The sequence below is a fragment of the Cyprinus carpio genome, chromosome A12 (assembly GCF_018340385.1).
Source record: "Cyprinus carpio isolate SPL01 chromosome A12, ASM1834038v1, whole genome shotgun sequence".
Classification (NCBI taxonomy): domain Eukaryota; kingdom Metazoa; phylum Chordata; class Actinopteri; order Cypriniformes; family Cyprinidae; genus Cyprinus; species Cyprinus carpio.
In genome coordinates, this window is record NC_056583.1 from 17,380,140 (window position 1) to 17,402,266 (window position 22,127).

General features: G+C 36.5%; 1 pseudogene; it reads left to right on the forward strand.

The window, feature by feature from the left end:
• Positions 1-22,127, forward strand: part of LOC122147058 — a 67,852-nt pseudogene that overhangs the window by 7,872 nt on the left and 37,853 nt on the right.

Below are 22,127 nucleotides of genomic sequence, written 5' to 3' on the forward strand. Positions count from 1 at the left end.
TATAATGTATGGCTGTAGTGTGCAATCCACACTTGGACTGACACCTGGGTAACTAAATAAGAGTCATTGAATGGCATAAAATGCCTGAGGTTTCCAGTGGATTATTTTTGTGGATTTGTCAATGGAAGACACAGAAGTCGTTTGGGCCAGTGTTTTTTTTTTTTTTTTTCTTTTTTTTTTTTTTTTTTTTGTTGTTCTTGGCAGTTCAAAAAATTAATACCATTGTACTCACATGGCTTTAGTGAATACCAACATCGTATTGCTTGCAGTATCCTTGGAGAATGATATGATATAATATGATAAATCATTAAATACCATGGGATTAATGGAATGTATTCTTCAAATATGGGCACTTTAAGAAAAATGATATGAAAAAGAAAAGTGTTTTACACATTGTCATTTTACAAAATCTCAAATTACAGAATTTTTATTGTGTTTAATAGCATTCTGTGCAGAAAAAATGACTTTTAAACTTTTATGTCATAAAGTGGACTTATACTGTATGACTTGACTTGTATTCATTGAAAAAAAACACTCATAAATCAAAAGAATTACTCTCTGATACCATAATGTGCTGTGCTACAGTGTTTGTTGCTTTCCTTTTGGCAGTTACTTTAAAATCAGTATCTCCATCTTGTCAAGTGCTGCCAAAAATAATGTACCACAGTTACCCATCTCCTATTCACTGTTCTGCATTTATGTTGGCACTCATTGATTGTTTTCCCCAATTGGCAGATCATATATTGAGCTTGGTTATCAAAATGTTTCAAGATTGTGTCAGGACACCCATTAAAATTATTATAGATGCAAAACATAGTGGATTGTAGCAGTTAAAACCGAATTTCATAAATGTTTTATTTTGACATTATACTGTACTTCAGAGGATGTTTTCCCCCTTCACAACAGTCCTCAGATGGGAAGATGGTAAACGGCGAGGTCCCCTCATGCAGTTTTAAATTGTAAGTGGAGGAGATGAAACCCCATGCAATGTGTTGCCCAGGGATAAAGAGGAAGAAACTGCTGGATCTCACCAGCTGATGTACAGAGAAACCAAACACCCAGCTTACAAACCTAGAAACATAAATGGTGCATGTGTGTTTTTTTTTAATTATAACCCTCCAGTTTACAAGAACTGCTTTATTTAGATCTTCAAGAATAATTTACTTTTAAATGTTACTTGAGGTGAAAGTGAAAATTTTTTTTTTGCCATTCAAACTAATTTTTATTCATCTATGTGGGTACAATAGGTGGTAATTTAATTTTTTTTTTTTACATCATGTTTGTTTTTCTTACACGGTGAAATTTGTTAGAGACCATGACCTCACTAGAGAATCAGTGGGAAGATGCCTTATCAGAGCATTAAAATGAGAATTGAGAGGATGGAGAACTATTAAAATTGTTAGAACATTCTGTTCATATTTTTTTCTTTCCTTTAAGTGATTTTCTCATTTATACAAAATTTCTATCTCAGTGCTGCGTTTTTTTCTACACTGTTTTGTAGCTTAAATTTAAGAATTTATGTATTTGAATTGCATAAACAAAAAATCAAATTTCCATCCATTTTGATTACACAAGTTTTAAAATAAACTAATAAACTTCTAATTATCAGTGTTATCATATAAATGAATCCAGTAAAATTTCCATTACATTTGGTGGAACAAGGCAATATTCAATCTAGTTTAAAGGTATGAAATCACTAATGAAAATTTGCCATTTATTGATGATAAATATATAAACCTGTGATAAAATCATGTCGTTTTTATTAGTCTATTTTAACATTACATTATTCTTACGTGTCCTTTACCTGTTTTCATTTATGTATAAAAATTAGACAAAAATCTCCAATTATAGACAAAGTTAATAGCATGCAACTTTTTATCTTTTGCATACTCGACCCCTCCTTTTTCTTGCAATTCTAAAGTTTCCATCTCACCAAGGAGGACTTTTTATTTTTGCAATTTCTGGAGTTTTATATTTCTCAGTTCTGACCTTTTTCCCTTCTTGTTCTCAAAACTGAAAAACACTAAAGAAGACTGGGAGATTAATGCATTTTTCCCTCCTAAATGCAAGTTTTAACAAGTTTTTGAATTGGTGATGGATAACAAGTTTTTGCAATTGACACCCCGTTTTTTGTAGAATTTTTTTATTATTGTTTCATATTTTTTTATTTGGATCCCATTGGGGCAAAAAACAGGCTTCCATATGCACAGGTATGTACTTCACATTAGCACTTTGGTGTAAGAACCACTGTTTCTGTTTAAAGAGAATGGGAAGTAGTTGCAAATGCACATTCAAATACATAAATCACTAAATTTATGCCTAACTCATGTTTTTGTTGGTGACCACTAAAACACTCAAAATGTGTGTTGGTTCCTTGTGAGGGGAAGTTTTTTTTGGTCCCTATTCCTCAATTCCTCCAGTTGTTATTCTTTCTCTCTGGGTGTCAGTTCTCACTTAAGGTGTTCTGTTTCCTCTCTTTTCCAGGGTCAGTGCGGCCGTGACCCATGACCGAGGGGAGACGTTCGTCGTCACTGTCGGAAGTGAAGCGCTTTCCCGGAGCTGGTTCCCAGTGTGGATTCAGAGAGCCGTGTCCAGAGAGCCCTTGGAGGGCATAGAGTGACCTCTTAGGAAGAACCAATAATCCCCATCGATGACCGCCTTCTCACCGCAAACCCCGAGAGAACAATCACAGACTGGCTTAGCCTAATAGAGAGGGGCAAGGAAGAAACTCGTCGGCGAAACATTAAGGATGAAAGTGGTAGAGATGTTTCATATTGCTGTGCCAATAGAAGCCCCACTTTAAGATTCCTAATAGGAAATTTTCATAATTTGGGCCCCTATGATGTTAAAAATGGGGGGGGGTGCCCTTCGTTGCTTGTTTTTATTTTTTTTTTTTGGCAATGTTCTTGTTTTAAGGACAATCTCTTTAGGCATATTCAACCTTTGGTAAGGCCGGATTATTGGATTTGAGCGCATACAGTGTTTTTTGACGTTTTTTCACAGCTGCTTGGCTTTTATGCATGTGAGGGGGTTTTTCTTCATAGACGTTCAGGATGTTTTGTTTACGTTTTCAAAAAAAGAGGTTAACGCTTTTGCCCAGAATTCATCCTGGATTTTTTATCAGGCCTGTCCTATTCAATTCAGCCGAACCCACTTTTCATCTGTTCCATCCTACCCCCATTTGAGTCCCCATGCCCTTTGAGGACGCTCTGGCCTTTTGTAAACTTAAACATTAGGATTTTTGCAGAAACAGAAATTCCCTCTGCATACATTTTGCTTGAGTAACTAACGAACGCTTCAGTGCGTTTCTGAGAAAGCTGGTCTGGTATATAGAAAATATCTGTTAAGAAGGGATAGATAAGAGTATCCCGTGAATGTAGGCCCTTTTTTTTAATGTTTTAAGCATTTCTAGCTTTATTGGGGGATGGAGATTATGGATTGTGGGTGGATGGCCAATCAAACTTTTAAACCTTGTTAAACTCATTTAATTGCGCACAATGCTTCAAACAACAATTGGAGTTGTTTACTGATAACATCTCATCTAAATAATTGAAGAAAAAAAACGTGAAAAAGATACACTTTTGGATTCATGCAGCATCTATCAGAAAGGTAAGGATTCCCCCTGGGTAGCCGTGGCCCTGTATTAAAAATTTTGAAAAACCTCCAAGGAAGAACGCAAAAATTAGAATTTAAACTATATCTAATAAAACTAGAAGCACACCAATGATTTCATATAATCAAGGTGAAAGCAACAATCAACGATTGTCAATTCAGTATTTTTTCCATGTACAAAGAAGATGTAAAATATCTCACATCAGGGGAAAGGTGAAATAATTTGTTTGAGCATTTTTTTTAATTTTATTTATTATTAATATTATGTTATTATTTTATTTGTTACAAAATTATATTCATTTTCTTTGTAAAAAGATCTATTATATATTTTAAAATTGTAAAACCAGTGAAAAATGTTTTAATAGTTATATTTTTTTTGAGCCTGCCCCCCTTATATACAAAAAGGTTTTGTTTTTTTGAACGAATTGATGTCCTACACTACAATGAAATCTTGACCTAACATACTTTTCAGGTGCCCTATAGAGTGGGCATTCCCCTTTGGAGCAATGCGCTGGGTCAAAGCCACAGCAACCAATTTCAAGTGCGCTACAAACAAAAATTGCTGTGTTTTTTTTGTTGCACAAACTTCTCTACAATTTTTGCGGGAAAAGTCGCTTGTTTTTTCTTTGAAACGTTAGTTCTTTTTTATTAGAACGCCTGGCCTGCGCTTACACTCGCCTTTATAAAATAGTTTTTTTCTATGGTTTCCCGAATCTCAGAATTCACCAAAATCATTCAGAAATTAAGTGTGGCTTATTTTTAGGAAAGGAAAATCGTGCAAGTTCATCATAATGCAGTTAAAAAAATGAAATAGTGTGAATAATATTGTGAGGTATCGGAGCCCTATGTGGCAACATCAACAAAGTTGAATATCAATATGGGTGTGTGGGAAATGCCCGTGGAAGGGCACTCCAAAAGCAGATGGTAATGCGTAATGATCGCTAAGCCTCATTAATGTGAAAATATGATCTCCCTTTCTGTCTAGCTGCACTATGCCAGAGCTGCACCTCTATCAGGAATCTGTCGTCCACATGGACCAGTGAAGTGCAACTTGATATGGGTTCAATGATTGGACACACAACACACACAGACGCTGCTGCCACCATCAGTTTTTCAGGTTTCATTCTGCTACAGCAATACCATCGCTTCCATAGCAGGCGAATGAATGAAGTTGGATTCTTCGTGTGTTTTCCGAAGTCCAGATTACGTAAATTGTTTTAAAGGTGTAGCATGCAAAGGCATAATTGCATTGATACCCTGGTAAACTTAAAGAATCTTTTGAAGTGGCCACAATGTATTCTAAGATTAGTAAACTGCTTGTTTGGTGAGTGTTGTGCAGGTGAAAAAAAAGGCATCCCAGTACAACTTGGTTCTGTTCTTTAAAAAGAAAAAAATTGATTTTTGATTATTTTCCTAGTGTGTTTAGTTTGGCTTGTGTCTCCTCCTTAATTAGTTTGTTTAGATCGTCAGGAGAATAGGATGTCAGATTAAACAAGATGCTGGCAAAAATAGGCCCTACCACTGATATCATTTGTGTGCACTCCAATCTGTGTACTATTGGTTTCAAGATTGTTTTTAGAAATGGCCCCTTATAGGTTTGAGCTCAGTAATCACAATGGGTTAATATTTGGTTCAGGTCACACAATTAAAGGAAACAGTTCACCTTCACCCCAAAAAATTTTCTGAAAAGTTTGCTGAAAGTTTACTTACCCTCAGGTTCATCCAAGGATGTAGATGAGTTTGTTTCGGTCATCAAAACAAGTTTAGAGAAATGTATCATTATATTACTTGCTCTCCACAACGGATCATCTGCAGTGTGAAATGGGTGCCGTTCAGAATGAGAGTCCAAACAGCTGACACCAGTAAACAATAATCACAATAATCCACAGATAGTCAACATGACCTCCAGTCCATCTATTATATGTTTTGTGAAGACATATCAAATTATGGATTTATTGCGGTCCATCAAGATTTTTTTAAACTTCAAGCCATTGTTTCAGACTACAATACAAGGCCCTCTACCCCCATAATCCTATTGTTTCCTCTCCAGTGTAAAAGTCTCATTTTTGTCTGAATCAGTGAGAGAAATATGCACAGATCACGTCAAAGCTAACAAGTGAAAAACAGCCTAAAGCATAAAAAAGTTTGTTTTGAGGTTTGTAATCCACCCGAGACATATAAGTTTTTGTTTTAATAAACTAAGAGGTGAATTCATATGTCAGTGGATTTTTTTTTTTCTTTTTAATTTTCCACTGCAATAGACCACAGTGCCGTGTCTCCGGAGAGCTTGTGTGGGGTTGTTTGGAGAGAACATGGGTCCACTGTCGGCAATTTCATCACTTATGACACCGCAGCGAGGTCTCAGAAAAACAAATCCAAAATGTCAAATTCTAGCACCAGATCTCTTTTTTTTTTTTTTGCATATTTATAGAAGCAAATCTGTTTTGAGAGTAATTCCAAAATTACTCATTAATGTGGTGACAAACATTGCCCCATTTGAGACGGTCTATGGTACTAATTATTTTTTTGATCAAAATGTTTATTCCTGGTAATTTTCCCTGACTGTTAGATAGTAAAAACATCACATAGAAAACGTTATTTATGCATGTATGTTTCTGAGTAAAAAATGAAGGCGCTGATCCTTCAGAGCTGAAAGCCGAAAACATGCACAGAGGTTTGCTTTTAAACATGCACATGTCTCATGAAAAAAGGAATATTTCACTCATCAATCATATATGCTTACAAACACCTACATTTATGATTATTTTAATGGGCCCTTTTCTGCATTTTTAAAAGACATAGAAACATATGTGCAAGAGTTGTGTAAAGATAAAAAAAAAAAATCTCCTTTTCTGTGTCTTGGTGGTTTTGGACCCTGACATGAGGGTTGAGTAAATAATGACAGGCCCTTTTTGTTTTAGTTTTCATTCCCTCCAGACCCAGGCTAAACAAAATAATAGGACTCACAGGCCCATAGATAATCTGGCTACTACATTATAAAGATTGACTGGGAATTTACAGTCCAGCTGGAGATGATTTTACTAGTCCTAGCAAAAAAAAAAAAAAAAACTTTATTATTCATACATTCCTAGCTCTCCTATAATTTCCCGTTCCTAAAAATGTTCCACTGAAATTGTTCTGTGACCAAAAATATGAAGAGACTAGAGTTTGTGTGTTGCCCCTGTTTTCATACCCTAATGCAGAATTTCATGTCACCCAGGTGTTTTTTTTTACACCTTGTCGAATGAAAGAGTGCCATGATTAAGTGGTTGCGTTTGAATCCCTTTGGGCCATTTCCAAAGAGAAGGAATTTTTGCAGAAAGTGATGTTTGAACGTAAAAAAAAAAGCAATGTGTCCAGTCCACAACCCGAGTTCCGTTTTTTTTTTTTTTTCATTCCCAGAAATGCTTGTGGATGAGTTGTCAAACTCTTATATTCCCATGGCAGTGAGAAAAACACCATGTTACACAGATATTCCAGAATTTTTCCCTGCCTCACAGCCAGTGCATGACTGCATGGAAAGTGTCAGCGGATGAGCTCCTTTGTTTATGGTGTAATAGTAAAAGCTTCCTTTAAAATCGAAAAATGCACCTGAAAGCAGAGGGCTGTGTAAGGCCGTCTGTGTAATTATGTTGCCAGGTTATGTCAATCACTCTCTAGCACTGATGGTCATCAAATTCAGAAGGCTAGAGGGTTTGTTCTGATGCTTGTGTTATTGTGCAAGCCTTGATATTCTGACGTATGAAAGTCTGAATTCGACGCAGATAAGCGGTGATCTGTATCGAAACCTTAAGAAAAAAAACTATACAAATCAGTTAATGAGAATATAAGATACGCGAGCACAATATAACAACCTCTTGCTGCAATACTCATATTATTTTGTATGATACACTCTGAATCTCTTGCAGTCAAACTACATGAACTTCAAAATTTTGTTCTGAACTTGTTTACGTGGTCATTTCATTTTTGTAATTATTTATAAAGCTCATTAAAACTCAATGTCAGTGTCACAAATTTGCTTATTTCATTACTGACCTTGTAATAATTTTGAATTTTAAATATTTCTAATTCATTTTGCCATCAGTGATTCTTTGCGTGGAAATTCTTCAAAATCTTAAAAAATCCAACAAAAGATATGTTTGATGCTACAGACTGATGCAGCAATTTATTGCCCTTGTTATCACCATGTGTTACCATGGTGCTTGGTTAGTGCTGGTTTGAGGGTCGAGTCATTTTGGTCAAGGTGCTCAAAGCGTTCAGTGTGATGTGTGGCAATTGAAGATCCAGAAGCTTTAAAACTAATCTTTCCAAAAAAAAAACTGGCTTCCCAGGAATTGCTTCTATCCCATCATATACTGCCTTCAAGCATCAGACACTTTAAACAAAAAAAGAACATGTTTGAAAAATGGACCTTCTATAATTGTTACAGAACAACCACTTGAACCTTTGTTCGTGCTAGAATAGCATCTCCACATGATTGCACAATGGATTTCAATCAGTGCTGATTGATAATAGCAAAGCCCGTTCTAAGAAACATTCAAAAGCTATCATTTCATGGATTGTATGGAGAATCTCCTGCAAAGTTTTAAGGTTAATGTATTGTACGCTAACTCACCACTTTCCAACCCCTCCTTCTAGTGCCCCTAGTTCCTGCGCCTCAATCCAGCATAAGGTCTACATTCCTGCTAGGACTTTTCTGGGATGTTTACTCCAGACCTCTCTGTGACGTTCTGTCCTGTTTCCCTCCCCTCCTCCTCGTTGTGGGCGGCTCTGGCAGCGCCTGCTGGATTCCTTTCGTTCGTCTATCACTCTAATCAGGCGGCCAGACTCATTACAGAGTCCACTTAGTCAAAGCGCCGCCAAAAAGAGAACTTGCCTGCTGTCTAATGGGGAGGGCTATTTTCTTTTTATTTTGACGGGGTGTGGTGGTCTAGTTCGGCAGACTTGCTTTCTACAGGTTTAAGTGTGGCCTTATAGGAAAGTTTACTTCATTAAGAGACTTCATAAGGGTGCTTGCCCCTCTCTCTGCTGGCGCCGGAGCCGCTTGTCTGGCCCAAGGTGATGAGCGGGTAGAAGATGTTACAGAACAATTTCAAAGCTGTGTTGCACCCAGACTTCGTAATGGGTTGGATAACAAATGTGCAGCAGCTTAGTTTGAATCTCTGATTTCAGTTGTTTTATGAATGTTTTGTTTGTGTGGGTGGAATCAATTTAGCAGCACATTAAGAGGGAAAAGAAAATGCCAGGCCTTCTACTAAGTTATGGAGAGGAGGATAAGAAGCTGTGAATTTTATGCCCAACATTTCAGTGTGTTCTCCATGAATTATTAATGTAATCCATCAGTTGCCATAAAGTATAGACCTTATATAGTAAAAGGTACCGTGGGGCTCAAAATTGTCAGTGAAAATGCTTCTATAATGCGTCCTTTTCTAGCTTAATGCTGAACTCATTACAAGGTAAATTATCAACAAAACAAATTTATGCATTCAGAATTGCATTTTGATCTGACCGAAAATCAACAAGGTTATGATTATTTCTGATGATAATGCAATCCGGCATGATTTGAGAATGGTCCAGAGCTTCAGTGGAAGCAAAAACATCTGATCACATGATTAGTGGTATAGAAATGGTGTTAGAATTTTTAAATCTTTTCTTTTTTTTTTTAATTCTTTTTTGTCATTTTGAATCTTAAAACTTTTCTTCTTGCAGATTTGCATAACAAAAATCACAAATTGTCAATGTGATATCAGAGTTTTGGACCCTACTGAAAAACCATGGGAAATTTTTTTTTTTTTAGTTTTGGGATATTTCGGTTCATTAAAGGTGTAGATATAAAATACAAAATACAAATACAAAATTTTTTCACATTTCATGCTTGCATTTGGGTGCTTGATGCATAATTTGTTAATGAACCTTTTTGTTTATCAACATCGGGGAAATTTGATGTTAAAATGTTTATAAATTGATTCATTTTCATCATTCACTTTTTCCCTTTATCACCATTTTATTTATAATGCTTCTAAGTTGTCATATGAATTAAAAGTGCAAACATTCCCTGTAGTTCCTCAATTAATACAAGCTCAAAAAAGCTGCATTTATGATAATTTATAAAATGATGTGTAGAATAGTTTTAGCTTGAAATTTAGAATATAAAACACTGCAGGATGTGTATCAACCATTTGCATATAGAACATAATTTCTACATTTATGTATACATCAAGTTAATTAATATGTTAACAATTAAGATCTCTTTCTGCCATATATCATCACTTGGTTTTACACTTGCTTAACTTGTTGCAAAATATGCTCCAATTATTGAAGCTTTAATCTGATAAGCCAAGAATTGCCAGTAAGGCTCATGTTCACACACCAGGGCAGTGTGTTCCTGCATGACAGCACCCCTAATGAATAATGAAGCGGCACAAAAGGCAACAATGTAAGGTGCTGAGAACGCCTGCACCATATGAAAGCGGTTGTCACCTAAACATATAAAATGGTTTAGCGCAGGCCATGACTTTCAGCAGTCACTTAATATTGCTGCCACAAGAACCTTTGGAGCTACCAAATGACCGGCACGCCAGGGGCATCACCACAAGCCCACTTCCTCCCAGTACCAAGAGGCGAGATCTGGGCTATGCATGCTAACATATGCTACCCCTAATTGGGCCTGGGAGACGGTTTAACAACCATGCTACACGTTACTCTACTGACAAATAGAGAAATACAGCCCTTGATCAAATTAACACAGGGAAGAGTGAGAACTTCACCGAGCCCTTGACTGTCTTGGGGCATCGGCTCTGAGTTTGCCTAGCCTGAGAAATCTACCTGAAAGAGGTTATTTGAGTTCAGTTCAAGCTGTTCGCTTCATTCATTATGTCCAGAGCTGAAAACCAGACTTCCAGTTTCAGCCGTGGAGAATGATCCTTTAAAGCTGGTATGAGCAGGGTCAAGAAGCAGAACAGAAGGACTTCTTCAGCGAGGTTCATGAGGGCCAGATTAGATAAACCAGGCATCCATAATGATCCTCCAGCTGCTGCTAAACAATTAGCATTTAAATGCCCTGCCATCCTTCTATTCATCTTGACTGAGCCGGTATATAAATTAGTCAAAGTGAATTACTGATTACCAGTAATTTAGTCCTTACACCTCTGGCTTCCTCATGGGGTGCAATTGTAGCTATGTTCACACACTAACTAATTTGTCCAATTAGCTTGCTGCAAATGCTGTGCTGGTTCATGATCAGTATTGAGGGTTTTTTTTCCTAAATGCCTTGACCGCGAAAACATTTACATTTATTCATGTAGCGAACTCTTTTTATCCAAATCGACTTACCAAATGAGGAATGTTACAACACAATAACAATTCTGCTTTAATAATCCAGCTGCATTGCATTTCCTTTTGGCTGATTTATGATTTGTTTGGGGGACAAATAGCTTTGAATGGGCTGTAAGTGGCAATCACTAAATAGTTTGGTTAACACCAGGGGAGTGACTAACTTAAAGTGGCTTACTTTTGCTTATGTAGTAAACCCAAAACAGTGGTAGCTTTTCAGTAACACACTAATTTACCATACAATAGTACATTTATGCAGTAGCATATATAATTGGACTGATAATTACATCAGTGAGTGGTTCAAAAAAACTTAGTAAAAGGAATTTCATACACTGTGTTCAAAAGTACTGCTAAGAAGTGTCATTTTATGAGTAACAAGATTTTTTATTTATTTTGACCAAAAAATATATAAAAACACTAATAGTTTGGAAATATTTTAACAATTTTAAAAAATGTTAAAGTATTTTATTAATATATGACTACATATATATTTTATTATTTATTTATTATACTTTATGAATACATTTTAAAAATGTAGTTTATTTCCTGTGATGACAAAAGCTGATTTCAGCAGTTTTTTTAATATAATTTCAATTATATTATATTATATTATATTATATTATATTATATTATATATATTATGAATTATAACTGTTCTGTCACGAGAGATTGTTAAAAATAAAAAAGTAAAAAATAGATCTATCTGTCGTATCTGACTGTCCTGTGTCTATCTGTCTGTACTATCTATCTATCTATCTATCTATCTATCTATTCTATCTGTTGCTAATTTAACTCTAGAATACTTCATACATTCAATATCAGCTTATAGTCTAGCAATCTATAACAAAACAGTAGTACTGTAGCTTAGTACTTGTAGCCACAGTTTTGGATTAGCTTCCCCATCACTGGTTAACAATTATTGATACTCATGTGAAAATCAATTGTGATGCAGCATGGAGAGAGATTTAAAACATTCTGCTGCCGGCAGAAGCAGGATTGTTCGGTACTGTGAAAAGGAGAATTGCTGTGGTTTCTATTTGAACATGTTTATTTTTTTTTATGAAGGGAAATGGTAAAAAGCCATCTATCTGTTAAGGTCTTCACTTGTAGCTCACAAGACCATATGTCTGTCCATCCAAGCAGATATTTTGGAAAGGTGAATGCTTCCGTTTCCGTCTGCCAGTGTGTTAGATTCTGAGTGAGAGTGTTTTTTGCTGCCAGAATTTATCTTCTGGTGTCCACCGTATGCACAGCTGCAAACCGTTTTTTTTTTTTCTGCTGTGTGGAGGTGTTAGTTTTAGTATGAGCTTTCAAAACACCTGGTTATAGTTTGATGCTTTACTTTGACCACGGTTATATGTATGAATGAACCTCTGTTTGTGCTCTGTTTGATTTAACGTATGGTTTAATCTTCAGACCTGTCAGAGTCGTGGGACGAGTCATATAGATGAACAAACTTTTAGTAGAGCAGTGTTCCTTCGGTGACTGTTCTGCATCACAATACCGAAAGACCGTATCATTGCATTGTCTTGGTCTCTGTTCCTGTTTTAAAGGCAATTACAGCCGTTCCAGGCTCCTTTAACTCGCACAGATTGACAGCTGTCGCCCCTGGAACTGTTGTATTAGCCCAGAAGGTCCACTGACATTAAAAAAAACAGGCGCACACAAGAGCAGCCCTGTGTTGTGTGTTCCCGATAGAGCTTCCTGAGTGTGACTTTTCACCAAAATCAACAAGCCGTCAATAGCAATTCTCCTCGATTAGAAATCTCAAAGCTGCTAAGCTCAAAGTGCTGGTCGGCTGGCATTATGCTGCTCTCAGACATTTTCCTGTGTTCACGATTTTCACATGGTTTCAAGATGGCTCTCTGATTTTTACTGGATTGTGTTTTGATCTGGATGTTCAGTCAAAAACAGGGCCTTGCTGAGTATGACTAAAGTCTCGTTATGGCAAGTAAACTGACTCCATAAAGTAACTGACTTCATTTCTTGCCATTACAAATTTGTTTCTAAAGCAATTTGTTTCAGTGTCTTGCACTTTACACTTTGTCATAATTGTGACCTTAGATCTCAAATTTGCAATTTTATATTTCACATTTGCAGCTGTGATTTTTATTATATTATTATATCATAGTTATCCATATTTGCGAATTTATATTATTTCAAAAATGTGACTTTTGTCAGTGTCACTGTAGTATCATGGAAATGCTATTAGAGTTTTTATTAATATTCTGAATTAGTGTTTATATATATATATATTTTTTTATTTTTGTTTAATTTTTGGTAACGTTGGGTGTTTTTGTCTTTTTTTATGTCTATATAATTTTTACAAGTTTTATTTTACATCAAATTAAAATAAATGAACATTAGAAAGTTTTTTTTATATATATATATATATATTTTATTTCCGCTAAAATTTGTTCTATTTCTGTTCTAAAACTGTTCTATTAAGATTTTTTTTTTTTTTCCAAGATTGCATTTTAATGACATCAAATTTGCAAATCTACATATTGTACGCTTTGTCTTAGTTTGTGGACTGGGCCCGCATGGAGCAGGTTTAATTAAGATAGGATTTACTTAAACTTAAACTTTATCTCTTTATTATCTGATATCTACATACTTATACCGACCATGCTGTGATATTCAGATTTCGATCCAAAAGGTGGACTATAACTTAGAATTAATTTACTCGCATTCATCTTTCGCATTGCCTTGTATGATTTTGTGTATACACCTGAGCATTGATATCTAGCATTTACATTATGTGTGAAACATCTAACCTGCCAGCTAGCATGGATTTATGAAATGTTAGAAATTGGAAGTCGGGCTGAGCCACATAATTACATTCTTAGCTGATCATTGTCATTCATCTCCAGCTGATCTCACCAAGGCAGGCGTGCGAGTAGATAAGCAACATTTATGGGATCCAGTCCACTCCTTGATATATATTCTACTTACTCTTCACGCTAAGAGATTTCTTGGGAAGCATGACTTCAGTCACAGACATGCTGGGTTTGGAATAGGGCATTGTGTACCACACACTGTAGCAAATGTGTCATCATCAATAGAAATTGATCTAAGCCTTGTTTTGAAATATCTCAGTGAGCTACATCATATACTAAGACATGTTCTTTCAGTATGTGAAAATATACTTTTGTTCAGGAGAAAGAGGCCTGCGGCTATTGAGCCTTGCACTCAGAAGAACATTCTGACAGGTAGTATTTTTTACATTTTATATCAGTATGATGATGCTATTTTTGCAGATATTGATTGAAATTGTATTTTTAACATCTAGAGGCATATTACTCAGATTCTATAGGTCTACAGTAATTATTTCTGTTTCATTTCTTTTGTTTATATTTAAAAAGGGGCTGGATTGCCTTATGCCTTGCCTGCTTATTAAACCACTATAGACTCTAAGAATTAACTTCAATTAACTTTAAGGCCTAAAACAGAGGGTACCAAGGGAATGAGTGGTGTGTGACTGGACTTTTAGGAAATGAGGGAAGCAAATCTCTTCTCTGTGCTTAAAGAGCATTTATTTTTACTTTGACACCATTTCTCTTGTCATTGAAAATACCCTTACCGTAAAAAGTGGCAACAAACAGGACAAAGCTCTTTATTTGGTGTTTGATATTTGACATGAAGAATACATTTTAACATTCATGCAACCTTTCCACAAAAAAAGGTTCTTTGTAAGTTCTTTAGATTTCTTAAAATGTTTCGTTTGCTTGTACTCCACGAAAAATAGATTTTTTCTAAGAACTGAAAGGGTTCTCTGGAAAAACACAATTAGTGGTTCTTAATTTGTTTGGCTTCACATTGCAAAAAACTCCTTTTAAAATCTTTACTTTTAGGAGTATATTTGCATAAGCTATTTATTGAAAATACTGAAATGTAATAGATTAAGCACCTTTTAAGGGTTTTGCATTTTTAGTAGTTGCTCCAAAAGTAATACGTACACTCAATACGTAGTTACTCCCCCACCCCCTGCCAGTAGTACAAGCATTTGGTGGTGCTTTTATTGTGTTTTCAGCTACTGGTTATTAGTACTATTTTAAGTAGATGCTCCTTCTATTATTCCATTGCATTTCTCCTATTGTTCAGCACAAGACTCATAAGAATAGTACTATGCTGTGGCATTATACCTATTTTTGTACTTACATACATGGAGCATGGGAAGCTAAAGGGATTGGGCTGCAAACTGCTTGCACTGTATATGGCAAGTATGCTGGGATATGGGCAGGCATTTTAAGGTGGTGCAAAAATTTCAAGTAAAATATATTCAAGTGATACAGTGAGTATTCCCAAGCGTAGTATATAAAGCTGTAAATAGGCGGTAAGCCTGGTGCGGATTACAAAAATATTTGGAAGAGTTTTTTTGCATTGTAGTAGTAGAGAGTGTTAATATCATTAACTCACCTTATGTAAGCAAACGAGGGGCCATATTTAAACATCTGTTTTTCATCACGCATCCTGTGTCTGCTGTGAATTCTAGAACTAGTAATTCAGGCACTGTAGTTTCAATGCATTTTTTGTCATTGTTGCCTTTATTTGACTTATGGGGGTAATCAATACTTTTACAATCTAGTATTAGTTTGGAAAAGTTCTAATTACGTAAAACATGCGAGTTACTTTCTAAGCAAAAGTATAAAAGTGGACAGTTTTTAAACAAAAACTATTTATATACTAGTTTTTAAACAAAAAATAGTTTTGAACCTGAGTAAGTTTAGATAAGATACTGATTAATTTAGAATTAATCATAGTTAATTTATAATTACTGTTACTACAAATGATGTTTAAAGTTGTACTGTTTTGTTTATTTAATTTTGCAGAGTCTTGGAGCCACTGGCAGATACGGAAACCCATAAAAAGTAAGTGGTTTATTTTATCTCCTTCACCTTCTAAAAACTCCCCCATGCAGTGGTCAGAAATGAAAAAGGGAAAAGGATAAAGACAATGAACCATATGTTTGAACTAATGATGTGCCCTATCAAATAGTGTTCACAAAACTGACACACTTGAATGAAACTCATGAATATGATGAAGTGTAACTACAGCTGCCTAATGAGCCTCGGTATGAACTCAAGTATTAATTTTCACTAATGCAAGGCTGTAAAATTGCATTTTCCTTGGTTTAGACATGTCTGACTTCCAGAACCAAGATAATGAATAGTCTTGTTATCACAGAAGACATTTATAAATGTTTATTTTGTGCTTCTTATCAGTTCATCCGTTTGTTATTCACTGACATTTGTAATCCAATCAGAATGCACAGAGGAGCATGTTTCAAAGCTATTTGGTTTTATCAATAATGAATTCGTGGGGGTTTGTTAAGGCATAGAAACCATTACCTCGGGTAGCAGCCAATATCTGAGAGTGTTATATGGCACTATTATTGGCTGCTCTGGTCATCCCTGCTCAGATGAAAACTTCATGAAGGTTTGCTTTTTGACATCTCAACTTGACTAAGCTATCTGCAGCACGCATTTACTGTTTGATAAATGTATATATTCATTTAATTTAACTGTTAAGTATTTGTTCATGAGCAAAAACAATGCTTGGGTTCTGTGGCAATCCCCACTGTGTAATAGCTGTATATATGTGTTTGCCCATTCTCTCATTTGATGTAGTTTTATATTTTACAATCAAGCATCGTACTCCGCTCAACACAATACATACCTTTTCTACAACCAGAAGAGCCTCTCTATGAGGCCTTTAAAATCCCTAACCTGTCAGTTTGTTTTGGGTAATAGTGTGTTTGCCTGCACACGTCTAATAGCTGCAGAGGGAAACTGTTCTGAATGCTTCCCTCCCCCTTGGTGAGAAAACCGTGGCTGCCTGCAGTCTGAATCAGTGAGCCCATGGTATCCATTAAGAAACTATGGCACTACGCGGAGATCAACCACAGCCGATTTAACCCTCAGAAGATATAATCAAGTCCTGGCTTCATTCCGAGAGATGCTGCAAACAGTGTGGTGTTGATACACTGCATTGTTTCGCAGTTTAATGATTAAACATTTAGACTTTATTACAGAAGATGTTCTGATAAGCGTATTCCATAACGATGTACATAGCTTTGCAGCAAAGCAGTTATGTTATTATATATGACAGCTGACCCTAAATGAAAACTCTGTCACTTCATTTCTTTGTAGAAAAAAAACTGTGGAAAGCTGTAGTCACCATTCACTTTCATTGTATGTATAGCAACAGTTGAACTCCTTTGTGTCTCCACCACCTAAAAGAAAGTCATACCGGATTTGAAAAGTCATGTGAAAGTGAGTAAATTGACAGAAGTTTATACTAATACTAGAGCATTGTGACATATATTACAAAATAAGTCTGTCATTATTGTGGTCTAAAAATACGACTCTATCTTTAACCAGCAGATGACCTACAGGCAAAAATAACAGTTTGAACGTCACATCATCTATTCGCTGACTATGAACAATGATAAAATACATCAGACCAGTTGTAAGCTGCTTGCTTTATGCTCGGTCAGTCGAGGCAGGTCTCTGGCCTCACTTTCCACTGATGGATGTTCCACGCTCATGACACAGGGAGACTTTAAAGTGGACGTACCAGGTGAAACATGCATTTGATGTTCTGAATTTTGTGCCAAAAACAAAGAAGGAGCACAGGTTGTTTCTCAGGATGAGTGTGTACGTCACTGACACCAAATTGTTCGGCATTTATAGTTTCGGCTGAACTCACATTCACTTGGGGACACAGAGAAATCATGGTTGCCACACAGACAGTAGAGGTTAGATTGGTAACACTCGAATTTTGTTAAGGAGGGTTACATAAAGAATCTCTTAATGTGTATATTAAGCTTTATATGGCACTTGGACTTTTATACGATTGAAGGACTGAATCCACAGAGGCCTTAATAGTGTGCCAATAGTTTTAGCCTTCTAAAATTCAGTTATTTAAAAACTAGGCACAGGTTGATAAAAACTAAAGTTTATTCAATATTGTGTGGCATGCAGTGGGTCCCCGTCAAATTGCAGTTGCTAATTTGTCTCCTTCTGTGGCGTTCCAAACTTGTATGACTTCTGTGGAATATAAAAGCAGATATTTTGCGAATTGTCTCAGAATCTCCTTGTCTAAAAATTGGGAAGTCAGTGGGTTCCAAATTGTTGCTTGGTTCCCAGTGTTCTTCTAATATCAGGTTTGGAGTAACGTACAGTTAATTTTCATTTTTGGTCAAGCTGTTCATTTGATTAGAAATCACATTCATTGGAACAAATACTAATGATCTTAACGTTGCTAGTGTGGTACACTACCCATTAAGCTTCTCAAACATCAGTGTTTTCATGTATAAAATTCTTGCAGGACAGTTGATTGATAATTCACTCTACAAGTTCTTGGCAGAGTGATTTTGGCTTCTCGTACTCAACTTCCCCACCTTTTTCTGTTCATTCAAGTAGCTGTTTTGAGACTAATCGCCATCCTAGCATATGGTTTTGCTCTTCGCCTGAGGAATCAGTGCAGATATTGTGGATTGCCTGCCAGTAAACAGGTATTTGTATTTTTTGAACAAAATGCTAATAGAAACCAAGCACTCCAAGCCCATACCCCGATGAGATGTGTGTCGCAGAGCGATGTTGCCGTGGCCTTTGTTTTGCCTTGCCATGCAAAATGGAAGACTTAGCCTTGAGCTCCGAGAGGAGCCGCACACAAAAGCCTGCCTGAGAAGAGAACGCTTGCTCTTTCACGCCGTCGGGACTGGTATACTGCCTGTCTGATTGGCTATGTGTTCGCTCCTCTCATAGCCCCCCCTTCTGCAGGTTTCTTGCCTTTCCATGAGACAAGAATCTATCGGGAAGCAGCTGCAATGTGAGACGACTGGATCAGGTTGGAGGGTGACATGAGTTTAGAAGTGGTTTTGTGATAGCTACAACTTCACATGAAGGTCACGAGTAATCAACGCGTTTCAACAGCTTCAAGCAATAGGAACGAAGGTTGTCTTTTCTTTATCTCCTTCCATTTCATCACTGGTTCTAAACTTGTTTTCACACCTTCCTTTTGGTGCTTTCAGTCATCCTACACCTGCTGCCTTACTTACTCCTATTACTAGCTGGCCTGGTTTCCTCATTGTTTCCTTCTAGTGAGTCACTTTTAACTTCCTCTTGACTGGTGTTATCAAATTACCGATTGTCGCGTACTGAAATTTGAAAATGTGATGATACCAGCATTTCCCGCTAGCATTTTGAGCACCTGTTGAGCAGATTCTTGAACAGCTCTGATTGGCCATTGTGTTGCGAGGGTGCTCAACAGATAACTGTATGTCTGTTGACACAATTGCCAATCAAGAGCTGTTGGGGGTAAGAATTCAAAATGCTGAGCGGGAAATGCTGGTAATCGTCCATTTTTAAAATTTTAGTACCGACTGGTACCAACATCGGTTACTTTGAACAACATTACTCCTGACATTAGAAAGAAACGAAGCCCTTTTTAACAGAGCCACTAGATGTTGAAGAGTTATTTGTCTTGATTTTGTAAATTTGTTTCTTTGGCCCAGTGCTGCGCAAAACATGAGGGAATTGAGTTTATAAAAGCAGTAATGTTGCACAGAGATATTCCTGTAGGCCACGGGAGCAATATCACTGTTGCAAAAGTAGCAGTAAACATTCAAGAGAATATTAAATTTATTTATTTACTCTCTTATTAGAGATTGCTTGGGGGCTGGGGCTGAATGGTGCTCAATGATGCTTTATCATTTTATTGTAATTTTTTTTTTCTACTACATACCTTTCAAGGATTTCTTACTGATAGGAACCGATGACACGGATATCTCGCTGATACCATTAGGGTCAGTTTTCATTAAGCGTTGTGTCCCCTGGATGCTCGCATGCAAGACGATGAGAGCTTTGCTTTGTAAGCTGCAGTTATGGAAAACAGAGAGCAAGTTTTCTCCCCTCATGGAAAATGCTCTCTCTGAAAGTTTGCCATTATTTTGAACTGTTTTGACGCAGTTCCCTCTTAAAGAGGCCCCGACCCCTTATCCCTGGTGTACATATACTGGTGTCCATTAAGAAATTATACTTTGAGTATTGGCGTGTGAGACAGTTTTTAGTTCTTGAAAGCTTGTGTTGAGAGTTAGTATTAAAGCATTAGTATATGAATTCATTGTATTAACTTTTTTTTTTCAAGTTTAGCTGGTGTCTGAAATTGCGAGAAGCATCTCGCTGCAGACCACCAAGATCCAGGGGGCATGGTTGGATCTAGATCAACCACTCCCACCTTACATTTACCTAAAAACCATACCCTGATCCCTAAACCTACCCATCTTCCACCTCTCCTAGCCTGTGGAAGTGAATCCAACCACACCCCTGGACTTTTTGGTCTGCAGCGAGCCCTACGTGGAAATTGCTGTTTTCTACATTAAACGGGTACAATATTAGGTAGTGTATGTATATAAACCATATTATTTTTATAATAAGTTTATCATACTATATTATAATATAATATACGCTAAAAAAATTGTTGTAGGATTTATACTTTCACTCATAACTCACTTTGATTAATGCCTAGTGAATTTCACAAAATAATTCCTAAGAAATGGCAAGTAAAAACATTGAATTACAAATTAGATTTTACAAGATACAAATTTTAATGTTACATTTTACATATTTCAGTATTTCAGTATTTTTTAGATCCGGTTAAAATCTAAAGGTCCTTTTTTATCAACAATAATTTTTTTACAGCGTACAAATACTGTTTACCCGATTTATTACAGTAATAAATCATAACCTTTCACCAAAAACTATGTTATGGAGTCGCTGTGTGTTTCGTTGCAAAGCGAAACTACTTTGTTTGGCCTTCAAAAAGAGGAATGACTAGAAATCAATGGTTATAAGTTGTATTTTAAAAACAATGTTCCGGAATAGCTGAACCTCAATATTCAGAGATTTATGGAGATATGAGGACTGTTTGCTGAACCAGTAGCCTGCAATGTGTTGTGGGCAGAACGGGCTGTTTCTAATAAAGTTGGGCGTTCAAACTTCCGCAAGGACGTGTGGTGGTGCTGACTCACAAGCCCTGTAGTAATGTTTTTATATTTAAATATTTGCAGTGGATGATTCAAGCGTGAGTTTTAAGCAGTAGAGTAGTGTTTTTTGTTTGTTGTTTCTCAGATCACAAAAATGCAGACATGGTTTTTGTTTCTGCAGCAGAAACGATACACAACGCAACGCGGTAAAAAGACGTATAAGTCATTATAATAAGTTATTATGGCCCCCTGGATGCAAAAAGCCCTCGTTTGTAATGAGTTTTATTGGTTTTGTCTCGTCTAGTGATGTCCAGATTGCAAAAGAATCTTTCTATTTAACCAGATGTTCTTAGTGAACGGTTCGAACCAGGGTCACCAAATGGAACTGAATCGTTTGAACGGTTCACTTCTCCTAGTACGCACTACTCCACAACATTACGTTATTCGGTTTAGTAAACGTGCCTTACCCTCCCTCTGAACGCGAAATAAAGCGCAGATCCTGAGTTAGTCAGTTACTCCTACAAGTACATTTGACTGAACTTCTAAAAGAGAACCGATGATGGGATGTGCACGAGTAGAAGCAGCTTGACTGAGTCTCGTACTTCTGGACTGAGGAGAAGGCATAGCATGTTTAGTAAGGTGGCATAACAACTTTCCGTCCACAGCGCTTTGATGCATTCGGACACTCACCACGGCACTGGAATAGCTGAGCCAAATCAGAGCCCCATCACCTCGCTGTTTCAAGAAGAATGAGCTTTTGGAAAAACCGCTTGAATTTTCAGATCGTGCGTTGCATAGAGGGGGAAAAACAATAATGTACGTTTATATGGAAAATAATGGTGTTTTTTGGAACTTAAACCGCATAAACACATTGCATTAAACCAATACACAAATAAGGTTTCTTTTTAGCACGCATCATATGAGCCCCTTTAAAGGTTTCAATTTATTTCTATCTCAAAAGTGAGAATACCATATTACCATTGTTTATTAGGTAACTTGACCATTGACTTCCGTTCGTGAATTATCACAACCTTAAAAAATAAAATAAAAAAACAGTTGACAAATTGAGGACCCCAGTAAATTGCAGCATCACTGGCTGCACCTCATAAGTTTTATGTTAGGATATGGAACAATTGAAGCTGTCTTTCATGTTGGCATATATTTCATTGGCTTAAATAAAGAACCCAAGCCC